The sequence below is a fragment of the Lactuca sativa genome, chromosome 6 (assembly GCF_002870075.4).
Source record: "Lactuca sativa cultivar Salinas chromosome 6, Lsat_Salinas_v11, whole genome shotgun sequence".
Taxonomy (NCBI): domain Eukaryota; kingdom Viridiplantae; phylum Streptophyta; class Magnoliopsida; order Asterales; family Asteraceae; genus Lactuca; species Lactuca sativa.
Genome location: NC_056628.2, coordinates 166,441,878 through 166,452,018, shown reverse-complemented (window position 1 = coordinate 166,452,018; position 10,141 = coordinate 166,441,878).

The window sequence follows — 10,141 nt, the reverse complement described above, 5'->3', positions numbered from 1 at the left end:
GCATGATTAGAATCGTTAGATTTAATTGCGTATATGCCTGCGAAAGATGGCTTGATCTTTCCTTCTTTGATTGCTTGCAGGTACTCTGGGCAGCTTCTCTTCCAATTTCCTATCTTGTGGCAGTGGTGGCACTCTGCCTCCTTCGGGTTAGGACAGGGCTTAGCGGGATCAACTTTGGTCCCACTAGAAGAGGCACCATCTCGGGCTTTAACCTTGCGATAGTTCTTCGATGAAGCTTTCCTCTTCTTTCCCTTTCCTTGACCAATAGCCAAGACAGGAGCAGCAGGCGGATTGGGAGTTGGTGCAACAGACTTGTCTTTGAACCCTCAAGAGACCTTGGAGTTTGCTTAGGGTGACCTCTTCTTTGTTCATGTGGTAGGTCATCCTAAATTGGTTGTACATGTGAGGCAAAGAGTGAAGCACCATATCGATCGCCAAGTCTTCTCCAAAGTCAACATTTAACTTGCGAAGGCGGTCGACATACCTTTGCATCTTTTGTAGGTGCACGGTAAGAGATTCTCCATGACCCATCTTAGCGGAAATCATGTTGGTGAAAATCTCATAACGCTCTTGTCTCGCGTTTTGGTGGTATCTCTCCAATAAGTCTTGATGCATCTCGTACGGGTACATGTCCTCGTAGGACTTTTGGAATTCGGAGTTCATGGTGGCAATCATGATGCAATGTACCTTCTTTGCATCTCGCTCATGAGTTTCAAAAGCGGTGATTTCAGCCGGAGTAGCGATTTCGGGGTTGATCTTCTCAAGCTTCTCATTGAGGACATACTCCTTATCCTCATAGAGAGCAATGGTGCGAATGTATCTTATCTATTCGCTAAAGTTCGTTCCATCGAAGGTGACCTTTTGGCAAAGGCTCATCAACGTGAAAGAACTAGCAGCAGCGTTGTTAGCGTTCGACATCTACAAATAGAAAGGACAAAGATATATTAGAATAAGAATCCCTAATTATCACCCAATAAGAAAAATTAGGGCTAGGATCCAACAATAACATTTACATACTAGAAAAGGGATGCCGTAATCTAATATGCAAATAAATTGAAGGTAAGTGAATGATGATTCACTAATTCTCCATCACAAAGCTTAAACTATTAGTCCTAAGTGTTTTGAGAATTCCTAGGTTCGGATGAGATTCATTGAAACTATTCAATGGCATGTTTAAATCTCGATATGCCCCTCTTGTTTGTGACTGGGATACCGAGGATCACAAAGCGGGTGTGAATTACCATGCAAATTTACATGGTGCCTTCATTGTAACGATCACCTATTCGATGTGCCGGTAAACCACACACGCTCCATTAAACTATGATAAACAATGAATCACCCTTTGCCACCTTTGCTTAGAACTAATTAGTGTGCCGGTAAACCACACACGCTCCACTAACTTCTTAGCAAGGGTGCAAAGTGTAATTTCATGGGATTGCATCAATTCACTTTTCCTAAAGTAACTAAGATTGGGAAATATTAAAATATGTGTAGTTACTTTGTATTACTTGTTATACTTTTAATGAGAGGATGAGGTTGCCCTATCCTACCCGTTCGGCTAACGACCCTCCACCAATCAAGCAAGCTGTGGGTGTGAGTGTACACCCATTAAGCGCCATTTTATAGGCCGCAACCTTATACCCACCTTATAGATCGGCTTCGTGAATGAGGCCTACTAACAGTAAGACTAGCATTTAGTTATACATACATACATATATATATATATATATATATATATATATATATATATATATATATATATATATATATATATTATTCTAGTAATATCATATTAGTATAAGGTTGTATTTTAAATCTTTTAAAATCTAGGGTTTGAAATTTAAGTTGTCTAAATTAAAACTTTTAATCACAAAATATAAATTTCAAAACTTGAGGGCAAGTTTTAAACATTTAAAACATGGAGGATCAAATAAAAAATAATTCCAATTAACAATTAATATCCTAATTATCTATATTTGATTTTATTCAAGATTCCTCTCAAGATAATTACCAAAATAATCAAAATAATTAATTAATTATCATATAAGGAAATTAAATATTTTATTAGTTGATAAATATCTTTAATTAGATCAAGATTACAATCATATATATCAAAAAATTGGATTAGGGTTGATCTAATATAATTAAGGTAAGTTTCCATAAGATAATCATGAAGAAATCCCGAATCTGGCCATTCCTGACGCCTGGACTCGCAGAGTGCACAAAGGGACTCGCCGAGTCAGGCCAACTCGCCGAGTCCACTTTGGAACTCGCCGAGTCCATGACTCAGAAACACAAAAAACGAATTTTGCAGTTTAGTTTCAGTTAATCAAGCAACAATTTAATGAAAACCAAGCTAGGCTCTGATACCACTGATGGGTTTTAGCCATAAGAACTTTCCTATGTGCGCATGCAAAACCCTAATGCTTGGATCTAGGCTTTCTAATTAAACATGCTTTGAATCCAAGACTTCTAATGGCTAATTAGGTTAAATAACAACATTGAAACAGATCTAGAACCATACCTTTGAATTCCTTGTTGATCTTGTTGTCTTGGAGCTTCTAGAGTCACAATTGTCAATCCTCTAATGGCTTACAAACACCAATAGCAAGAAAGATGATTTAGGAGAGAGGAGAGGGGAGGAAATCGGCCAGGGTTCTCTTACTTTAGGTGAGGTGCCGATTTCCCTTAGCCATAGGGTCTATTTATACTTGTAGACTCCTTAAGGGTTACAACCTAAACCCTAATTGGATAATCTTCTCTTAAGGCTATCCAAATCCATTCCATAGATAACCCCTTGGATGATTTTGAAGCTATCCTAGCTTCTAGAATCCGTCCCTTGTATATCTATATGGATTTACAGTCTAAAGCTTAACTATCAAACAATTGACAGTTTATACCCTCTTATTTAATTAATCTCTTTAAGTCACCAAATTAATTCCAATTAATTCTATGACTTATATTAATCAAATAAAAATATATTATTCTTTATATTATTCTCATAATATATTAATAATATTTACTCTCTCATAATAAATCATCCTATCAAGTTGCTATGGTGAAGGCAACCCAAAATGACCATGCACAACCGGGTCAAATACTTGCCTAATATGGTTGCAACCTTAGACACTATTCCAACACTTAGATCCTTCGTATATCTGGTCTATTTGAGTTGTAGACTCATAAAAATGTAATCTTGGTCGTGAATATTGCACCATGCATGAGATCTAGGTCCTTGAGTTGGAATAGAATGATGTTAAGAAGTGTTGGAGCCTTTACAGCCATGCCAAGGCTTAAAGGTCTTGAATTTATGGGTAGACGCATAAACAGAGCCGGATCTAGAAGTTGGAGTAATGGCTTAACCGATTAAGACCAGAAATGATGTATGCTAAAGTCTGATGGTTACGCTGGGCGTAACTTCCAGTACGCGCAACGTACTGGGTGGAGACCCCGATCCATGGGTTGGCGGTGTACGCCCCGCGTACATCAAGCAGTACGCCCCGCGTACTCATAGGGTTGACTTTTTAGGGTTTTGGTCAACATGAAGACTTTGGGTCTAGGAGGGGTAAAATGGTCTTTTACCCTCTGAGGATGAGTATAAGGGGTAAAGTTTAGTTGTGGAAGTCTTGATTATTAAATGATATTTTTTATGATTAGGCGAGGTAGAGTCGTCGTTGGGTTTGGGAGATAGCGAGTACGCGAGATCTTAGACTTTCCACGAGGTGAGTCTTCTCACTATACGTTACCTTGAGTGGTATTCTGGGTTGGCCAGAGGGTCTTATGTGCTATTTATGAGATTATATGCTATGTGTTATTTGTATGCTGTATGACTATATAGACCGGACCGGAGGGTCCAACGATTCAGACCGGGCCAGAGGGCCCAATGAGCTATGACTGGACCAGAGGGTTCGACGAGCTGCGGGACTGGAGGGTCCCGCTGAGGCATCTTGACCGGAGGGTCGGGTTTAGCCTCGAGTGGCGTATTTGTGGTATGTGGTATTTTGGGGAACTCACTAAGCATTATGCTTACAGTTGTTGTGTTTGATGTCTCAGGTACTAGCGAGGACCGTGGGAAGGCGACGACTTGACTCGTACACACTCACACCGATGGAGTTCACATTTGAGAGATCTTGGGAATTTGTTTTGAAAACACTGTTGTTTCGGATTTGAAATTATGATATGATATACATTTTGTGGTTTTAAAAATTTAAAATTTAATTGGAAATTTTACGTTGTTACAAGTAGACTCTAAAAATCATGCGGCCATTAACTCCTCTACTCGATGAGTTTGGGGCATCCAACTCGTCGTGTTGCTCAGTCATAATGAATGTAAATTAATTAAATATTATACCCGGGAGTCGGGATGTTACAAAGATAGGCTACAGGCCCTGCGAAACGGTCCAGTTATGCTGAAGGCTCATATATGCATGTTGTTATATGTATGGTTATGTATGGTACTTGGGTGAAGTTACTAAGCTTTGACTTATAGTTTAAGTTTTATGTTTCAGGTACTTCAGATGATCGGAAAAAAGCAAAGGCTTGATCGTACACGTCCTTCGGTGGCTTGTTTTGGAGATATTATGATACATTAATTTTGGGAGATTTGTATTTGATCTTGGGTTCTTGTGATTTTGGGTTGATTGAAAACAATGATTTCTCTTTAATTAAAAATGATTTTTTTTTGAGATTTTGGGATGTTACAAGATTTTTTTTGAAAATTTTGACTGATTGACTTTTTGACCAGGTTAGACCACCTAGACCGCCAATGACCACCCATGACCGCCTAGCACAACCTAGGACCGCCCATGACCGACACCAACTAGCTTGACCGACTAGCATTAGTCGTAGACAGTAAGAGGTCTGCTAGTGCCAAGGCACCGCCATGTTGTGACCAAAAACGACTCCCAGCATGTCATGACCAATATAAATGCTCATAAATATTGTTTTAAGGAAATTTAACTAAATCTATTAATATTGCAAACATTATGATCGATTATCTTAATAAAAATGGAAATTGATTTATTAGGATAATTACCTTTCCGTTTTTTTTCATATTTTGGTAACTTTTTTTTTTTTTTTTTTTTTTTTTTTTTTTTTATACATTTAGGTAACAAACTTGTTGAAAGTGTCACAGATGATCATTATGACTGGATATAACTTGCTATATCTGGTTATAATGGTCATATATGAACACTTCCAATAAGTTTGTTACCTAGATGTGTCCAAAAAAATAATTACCCAGATATGAACAAACTGTAAAGTTAATTAGCTTAATAAACAAAAGTACTAAAACCATATTGTAGAACAAGAAACCAATAGAAGAATGAACCGAGGTTAATAATGTAAGAGGCCACCGCTAAAAATTGAAAAAAGAAGGCTATGAATAAAAAAAAAGGTAATCCGTAATCAAATAGGTAATTCATAATCCTTTCATGGCTATGAGCATGTTAATGAGGATCTATGACAATTTTTATTATCTTTTTGAAAAAAAAAAACACAAAATTTTGACCATTTGTTTTATTTTAAGCATGGGATATGTTACTGCAATTAACTTTATTTTGAAAGGAAATCCTGTTTATTTTGATTCAAAGAAAGAAATTATTCAAAAATCATAGGATGATGATTATTAGAAAAAATAAGTGCATGCCTACCTCTCTTGCGATTGAAATATGTTTCTTTAGTCCAACATATTCTCTACATGAGTAACAAATGTCTCATTACATAAAAAACTTAATAAATATACTCCACAAGTGGCATGTACATGTGCACAACAATTCTTTCAACTAATGTTTGTAAAGCTAATGTAGTTGTTGAAAGAGACGATTGTTTTGAAAAAAAAAAACCATTAAACTCCATTTAGACGAGTAAATGGTAACATTTGTGTAACTTGATTGAAAAATCATGTCATAAGTCTTAAATAGAACATATTAAACCTATTATAAGGCTATATGGAGTGGGGACGTTAGGACAGCTCGCAACCCTTACTTCACACTGCCGCTGGCTTGGGAGCTCACTAGGAGCACCTCGCCATTAGGGGGGAGAGAGAGAGAGAGAGAGAGAGAGAGAGAGAGGTTCTTAGCTATTGTTTTTTTTTTCTCCAAATCATATCTATTAAATTAACACACTACCATTCCCTATATTTTCTGTGCTAGACATGTTAAGCCTACGTGACATAAAAAAAACTAAACAAACATACGTGACAATGTGTTAGGCTTTGGGGTGTGGTCAACATTTTGCTCGGTGAGCTAGACATATACCGTCCCTTGACGGTGGCATACCGAGGTGACATTGGTCGATGGTATAAATGTGTCGAGGAGGGAGAGGAGGCAACGACTATTTTGCATTTATTTATTTATTTTTTAAATTACCTTTTTAACCCACAAATTCAAATTTTATTTAACCATTTTTTACAATTCAAATTCACCTAAATAATAATAATAATAATAATAATAATAATAATAATAATAAGAAGAAGAAGAAAAACTAACAGTTAGGGTTTTAAAATTCAAAATTATAAAAAGCTCATTCACCCTCTATAAATACATCTACATCTTTAAACTCATTCCACAACAACCTACAAAAAATCAAACCTCTTTCAATCTCTTAAATTCAAAAATGTCTTCTCCTAACCAACAAAAAACCCCTAAAAGAAAAAAGAAAAAGGTTTCAAACACTTCACCAAGCAACTGTCGTTTGTAGTGTATCGACCTCAACTTGAAACACCCATATACTCACCACCAATGATTCATTGTCCCTAACATGTTTCATACTATACATATGGAGCAAACCAAACCCAATTTCAATTTCCAACCCATATTCCATCCCAACCCCAATTCCAATCTTCGATACAATTAATTCCATCCCGACCCTAATTCCAATCTTCATCTCAAATTTCATCCCAACCCCAATTTTCATCCTAACCCCAAATTCCATCACAATCTTAATTTCCATCCCAATCCAATCTCAACCCACTTCACAACCCAAATTTAACTCATTCGAAACAATATAAGAAAATATCTTCCAATCTATTGCATATATTCAACCAAATCCGAAGATCCACCCCTCACTCAACCCGACCCTCTACCACACAACCCTCGAGTCGACAATAAGAAAAAGGGAGGGCCGACAATAAAAATTGGCCAACGAATGAAGAAAAGGCGTTAGTGGAAGCATGAGTTGATGTATCGGAGGATCCTATCATCGGAGATGACTAAGATAGAGAAACTTTTTATGTAAAAGTTTGAAATTTTTTATTAAGCACATGATGAGAGGCTTATACCGAACGAAAAGATCAAATATATTCAAAACGGAGGAATACAAGCAAATATGCAATGAATTTTAATGGCGTCTATGTCAACTTGAAACGATCTTTGCCAAGCTGTGCTAATGATGCAAAAATCCTATCCAAAGCTCAAAAAGTGTACCGTAAGGAAAAAAAGAAAACATTCCAAAATATTAATTTTTTGGAATGTTACGAAGGACAAAGAAAAATGGTTAAAACAATACATGACAGAAGACTTCACAAGTAGTTCAAAAAGAAGTATGTAACATCTCCCTCTGGCACATATTGCAGTATTATCCACTTTGGGCTCCCGACACGAAAACTTCCTAGGGGCACCCATCCCTGGATTGATCTCGCTCGGGCACGCTTAATTGCAGAGTTCTTATAGGATCTACTACCCTCACGACTTTTAAATGTGTTGTGTTAAGGAAGATATCCACACCCCTTATAAGAAATGCTTAGTTCTCATTCTCAGCCGATGCGGGATCAGGTGCAACCCACTTGTACCCCCCATTATAGGGTTCGAAGTCCCTGTCGAACACATTGACCCCTGCCCCAGCTTTGATACCATTTGTAACATCCCCCTTTAACATGTATCACAATATTGTCCGCTTTGGACTCCTCGCACGAAAACTTCCCAGGGGCCACCCATCCCTGAATCGCAGGCATCGACGTCGTTTGATAATGATTCAATCATTCATGTCGTCGTTCTTCGTAAGTTCGTTCTGTCATTCATCATAGAGGGGAGACTGGGAGAGGGTTTATTCGATTTTGTTCGTGAGATACTGAGACTATTTAGGGCAAACGCCAAATGTGTTGCAATGCAAATCAACAAATAGTTACCCACGGGTAAAATTGTCAATGGTATCGGGTATCATTTCCTTGTATAAAGTATAAACTGTATAGTGTAACTTAATACATTTAAAAAATATATAATTTTTTTTTATTAAAAATCTAAACGTCTTGACGGGTCAACCCGTATATTTTTTGAGAAACTCATATATGATCCGTTTAATAAACGGATTGGCGGGTTGATGGGTTGAAAAACTCATCCCAACCCCGTTTATTTCGTGTCGTGTCGCAGGTCGTGTCGAAAATTGATAGACCTAAGTATTAAGTAACGTTTTAAGTCTAGCTTTAAGTCAAGTTTTTAAACGATTAACTTAAGTCTCTTATTGAGTAATTTTCAATCCAATTTAAATCAAGTTTTAAGTAATATTTCAAATGTTGGTTTTTTTTTAAATGAAATGTTTTTTTTAATAAAAAAGTTAATTTAATTAAATTTAAAAAAACAAGAAAAATAGAAAAAAAAAACAATTTTGATCCACCCTGAAAATGACATATCATTAATATTGTGTAATAAAATTGACATGACAAATGACAAATAAATTGAAACTCTCTATAGCATGATATGTTTCATTCTCTCAAGCGTTAGAAATTTATTGATTAAATGAGACATTTTGAGATATTGATAATCAATTTACTCAAAATTCTAAAATCAAATTTAATATAAATTTTAAGTTTTAATATGAGGTTAAAGATGCTCTAAGATATATATGAAACCAAATATTATTTTTTAATTAGAAAAAAAAAGTTTTGGGTCTTGCGAGACCGTACTTTTGTCGCAACATCCATTCGTGTGCATTTACTATTTGCTAGAGGGCGTACAAGTCGTTTGTTCCTTTCTCATTTTTAAAAGTTCTCACTTGAATAAATCAAAAAAGCCGTTCTAAAAAGATAACAATAAATCAAGAATAAAATTTAAAATATAAATTTTCCAATCCATTAAAGGTGTCCAGATCCTCGTCATCTTCTAGATGCCACACTATTTTTTTTTCCTTTGATTTTCACGTAACATTAGGATAGAAAATATTAATATTTTCATTATACACTTGCAAAGATAAAATCTTATTAATTTTAAACCGGTATGCACATTCACTAGTTTTTATATTATGTTAATTGTAATCAATATTGACCTATCTAAAATGTGGTTTCCTATGAGACATTATCGAATATTTGATAAAACATGAGGAGCTCGCAAACCACAATCGCCTTTAACCTTAGCACCACTTCCTACAGGGCCGGTTCAAACGGTGGGCAATCCGGGCGACCGCCCAGGGCCCAAGTCACCAGGGGGCCTAAAATATCTGGGTTATGTAGTGTATATATATATAAAAATTATTACATAAATGATTTTTAGAGCCTAAAGTTGGTTCAAACTCAAACTAACTCAAAAGAGAAACAATTTGGCTTGCTTTTTATTGCTAATTGAACACAATTATAGTGAAGAATAATTGATATTTGTTTGAATATTTATTATATTTGTCTTGACGGGGCCTTCTTTTTTCTTTTTGCCCCGGGCCCCATATACGTTTGGACCGGCCCTGACTTCCTAGCTCCTAAAGAGTCTTGGCTTTGGACCAAGCATTCCCAATATTACAATATATACATCTGGCCTATCCGCTACAGATAAGGCTATGGAGAATGGACTCGGCAGAAGCTCGGTATTTGTTGAGTCAGCTCGGCGAACATTGCTCCTTAAGCTTGGCATGTCGAGCTCGACAGTCGAACTCAGTAACAACTTGTAGAGGAGAGAGTGTCTCTCCTTCTCCTCCTTCTATTCTCCCTCATTCAGCACACCACCCCATCTCTTCTTCCCAACTTAGCATATCTTCCCTTTTTTTTGTTGGGGCTGAGGTGGAGTCAGATATGTCTGACACCACTCTCCTAAGCCTAACCTAATGAGGGAAAACATGCGTTAGACAACACATACTCATTGTATCATTTGACACAACGTTAGCTTGGGAATACAACTAAATAATAGGGTTAAGTTCTCTCTCTCTGAAAATACTTTCCATC